The sequence below is a fragment of the Mizuhopecten yessoensis genome, unplaced genomic scaffold (assembly GCF_002113885.1).
Source record: "Mizuhopecten yessoensis strain PY_sf001 unplaced genomic scaffold, ASM211388v2 scaffold5195, whole genome shotgun sequence".
Classification (NCBI taxonomy): Eukaryota; Metazoa; Mollusca; class Bivalvia; order Pectinida; family Pectinidae; genus Mizuhopecten; species Mizuhopecten yessoensis.
In genome coordinates, this window is record NW_018405927.1 from 76,930 (window position 1) to 81,411 (window position 4,482).

General features: G+C 28.6%; 1 long non-coding RNA gene across 1 annotated transcript; it reads left to right on the forward strand.

Annotated features, from left to right (window-relative positions):
- Window positions 1-16: 16 nt before the first annotated feature.
- LOC110450391 lies at window positions 17-1,020 on the forward strand. Its single transcript, XR_002462969.1, has 3 exons — window positions 17-360; window positions 613-688; window positions 938-1,020. It is a non-coding gene; the product is annotated as an uncharacterized LOC110450391 (long non-coding RNA).
- Window positions 1,021-4,482: the final 3,462 nt, after the last annotated feature.

Genomic DNA, 4,482 nt, shown 5'->3' on the forward strand with positions numbered 1-4,482 from the left:
TGTGGCAGTGCTGTATTTTAGGTTATTTTGTAATAAGAGTTTAATTCAAATTATTAAACTATATAGTATTGTCTAAGTGAGAATGCTTAAGTTGTACGTATGTCTGACGTACTTAACTATTTTTATATACCGATTCTCGTACTCGTTCAACCGGTTTGTCTGGTCAACGTGTGTCTCAAGTGTTTGTTACCTGTGCTGTTTTGTTATGTAAATGTCTTGTCACGTGATCGCATGTCAGCTCGTGCACTTGTACGTCTTGTATCTTCACTCCCGCACTGGACAGAGACCGGACCAGACATAGAAACCTATACCGACATATATGATACCGACTGCGGTGAACAGAACTCTACTTATTTCAGAGTAAGTGTATGAAACATATTAGTATTGAGCTATTTGAAATACTATGTTTTAGAGTAACCTTTATGGAATTAGTATGTTTGCATTTGTTAAAATATTTGAAGAAGTTAAAATATCTTTCTTTGATAAACGTATTTTTGGGTGTGGTTTCCATTATCTTTTTATGGAAACTGTAATTCACTCTAAAGTATTTTAAAAGTAATTTGCTAAACATGTTTATTATATATTAAGTTTTGCTGTTTTCCTTTTCAACAGAACCATAGACCTATTATGTAGGCAACGTATATTATACGTAGAGCTATCATCATTAGACCCCTGTCGGAGCGATAGGGTAGTTATTGTTAATATAAGGCACTATTTAATTATCTCGTAATTATCATAGTTCATGTGCAAAATTGGTAAATTCTATAATTTATCATGTAAAAGTATTTCAAATGTATTGTATTAAATTCGTAATGTTAATTGCAACCGTTACGGGTATCGTGTATCTTTATGTAAAGCTAATTTTATGTCCATTGTATAATGTAGATTTTTTTATGTATTGAATATGTGCTTATATGTTTTATTTGTGCTATTGTAGGGTCTTTCGACTCCAATAAAACGATTGAATAACTAGGAATTTGCTTCTTCGTGATTTGTAAGAATTTGTGTAGCACCTGAACCCGGCTACACCTGTACAAGATATTATTAGTTGTACCTGTTCAAGATATCATTAGTTGTGCCAGTATATATATAATTAGTTGTACAAGTATATGTATCATTAGTTGTACCAGTATATATATCATGAATTGTACCATTATATATATCATTAGTTGTACATGTACAAGATATCATTAGCTGTACAAGTATATGTTTCATTTGTTTTACCAGTATAGATATCATTAGTTGTATTAGTATAAATATCATTAGTTGTACAAGTATATATATCATTAGTTGTACCAGTATAGATACTATAAGCTGTGCCAGTATAGATATCATTAAGTGTACCAGTACAGATATCATTAGTTGTACCAGTATATATAACATTATTTATACCAGTATATATATCATTAGTTGTATCAGTATATATACCATTAATTTTACCAGTATAGATACCATTCATTGTTCAAGTACATTATATATATATCATTAGTTGTACCAATAAAGATAACATTAGTTGTACCAGTACAGATACCATTAGTTGTACAAGTATATATTTCATTAGTTGTACCAGTTTATATATCATAATTTGTACCAGTATATATCATTAGTTGTATTAGGATAAATAACATTAGTTGTACCAGTAAAGATACCATTAGTTGTACCAGATATCATTAAGTGTACCAGTACAGATACCATTAGTTGTACAAGAATATATTTCATTAGTTGTACCTGTACAATATATCATTTATTGTACCTGTACAAGATATTATTAGTTGTACCTGTTCAAGATATCCTTCGTTGTACCTGTACAATATATCATTTATTGTACCTGTACAAGATATTATTAGTTGTTCCAGTATATATATAATTAGTTGTACCAGTTTATATATCATAAGCTGCACCAGTATAGATACCATTATTTACCAGTATAGATATTATTAGTTTTACCAGGAAAGATAGAATTAAGTACCAGTACAGATATCATTAGCTGTACAAGTATGTTTAATTTGTTTTACCAGTATAGATACCATTATTTACCAGTATAGATATAATTAGTTGTACCATTATATATCATTAGTTGTATTAGTATAAATATCATTATTTGTACAGGTATATTTATCATTAGTTGTACAAATAAAGATAACATTAGTTTTACCAGTACAGATACCATTAGTTGTACAAGAATATATTTCATTAGTTGTACCTGTACAATATATCATTTATTGTACCTGTACAAGATATTATTAGTTGTTCCAGTATATATATAATTAGTTGTACCAGTTTATATATCATAAGGTTGTACATGTACAAAATATCATTAGCTGTACAAGTATGTTTCATTTGTTTTACCAGTATAGATATCATTAGTTGTATTAGGATAAATATCATTAGTTGTACCAGTATAGATACTATAAGCTGTACCAGTATAGATAGCATTAAGTGTACCAGTACAGATATCATTAGTTGTACCAGTATATATACCATTATTTATACCAGTATATATATCATTAGTTGTATCAGTATATATACCATTAATTGTACCAGTATAGATACCAATAATTGTTCAAGTACATTATATATATATCATTAGTTGTACCAATAAAGATATCATTAGTTGTACCAGTACAGATACCATTAGTTGTACCATTATATATATCATTAGTTGTACCAATATAGATATCCTTAGCTGTACCTGTACCAAATACCATTAGTTGTACCAGTATAAATATAAAATAGTTGTACCAGTATACATATCATTAATGGTACCATTATAGATACCATTATTTGAACCAGTATAGATATCATTAGTTGTACCAGTATAGGTATCATTAATTGAAACAGTATAGATATCCTTAGTTGTACCAGTATAGATATCATAAGTTGTACCAGCATAGATATCATTAGTTGTACCAGTATATATATCATTAAGTGTAGCAGTATAGATACCATTTACTGTACCAGTATAGATATTATTAGTTTTACCAGGAAAGATAGAATTAATTGTGCCAGTAGATGTATATCATTATTTGTACCAGTAAAGGTACTATTAGTTTTACCAGCCAGATATCATTAGTTTGACCTGTATACATATTATTATTTGTACCAGTATAGTAACATTAGTTGTACCAGTATATATACCATTAGTTGTACCAGTATAGATATAATTAATTGTAATAGTATAGATGCCATTAATCGTACCAGTATATATACTATTATTTGTACCAGTATAGACACCATTATTTGTACCAGTATAGATATCATTAGTTGTACCAGTATAGATACCATTAACTGTAACAGTATAGATATAGATAGTTGTACCAGTATATATATAGTTAGTTGCATTAGTATATATTTCATTAGTTGTACCAGTATAGAAATCTTAAGTTGTACCAGTATAGATACCATTAATTGTAACAGTTTAGATATAGCTAGTTGTACCAGTATATATATTATTAATTGTTCCAGTACGTATATCATGAATTTTACCAGTATAGATACATTTAATTGTTCAAGTACATTATATATTTATCATTAGTTGTACCTGTCCAAGATATCATTCGTTGTACCTGTACAAGATATTATTAGTTGTTCCAGTATATATATCAATAGTTGTACAAGTATATGTATAATTAGTTGTACAAGTATATATATCATTAGTTGTACATGTACAAGATATCATTAGTTGTGCCAATATATATATAATTAGGTGTACCAGTATATATATCATGAATTGTACCAGTACATATACCATTAGTTGTACCTGTACAAGATATCATTAGCTGTACCAGTATAGATATAATTAGTTGTACCAGTATATATCATTAGTTGTACCAGTATAGATATCATTAATTTTACCAGTACATATACCATTAGCTGTACCAGTATAAATATCATTAGTTGTACAGGTATATTTATCATTAGTTGTACCTGTACAAGATACCATTAAATGTACCAGTATAGATATCGTTAGTTGTACCAGTATAGATGTAATTAGTTGAACCAGTATATATATCATTAATTGTACCATTTTATATATCATTAGTTGTTCCAGTATATATATAATTAGTTGTACCATTATATATATCATTAGTTGTACCAGTATAGATATCCTTAGTTGTTTCTGTACAAAATACCATTAGTTGTACAAGTATAGATATCATTAGTTGTACCAGTATTTATATCATTAACGGTACCTGTATAGATACCATTATTTGTACCAGTATATATTTACATTTGCATGGCATTGTCACTATATAGCCTCTTTGAAAGCTGTGTCGTTGATGGGACTTTAAATACCATGCCGCACGAGACATAATTACCATGCCGCACGAGACACAATTCTTAGCGTATTAATTACAACACTGACCGGAACTACAATATCCAATGTAAATAAACATGACGGCTGCTGAAATATCGCTGGGCATTGTGAGATTTGATAATGTCATTGTAAATTTATGTGCAAAATAAAACAAAACATAAAAA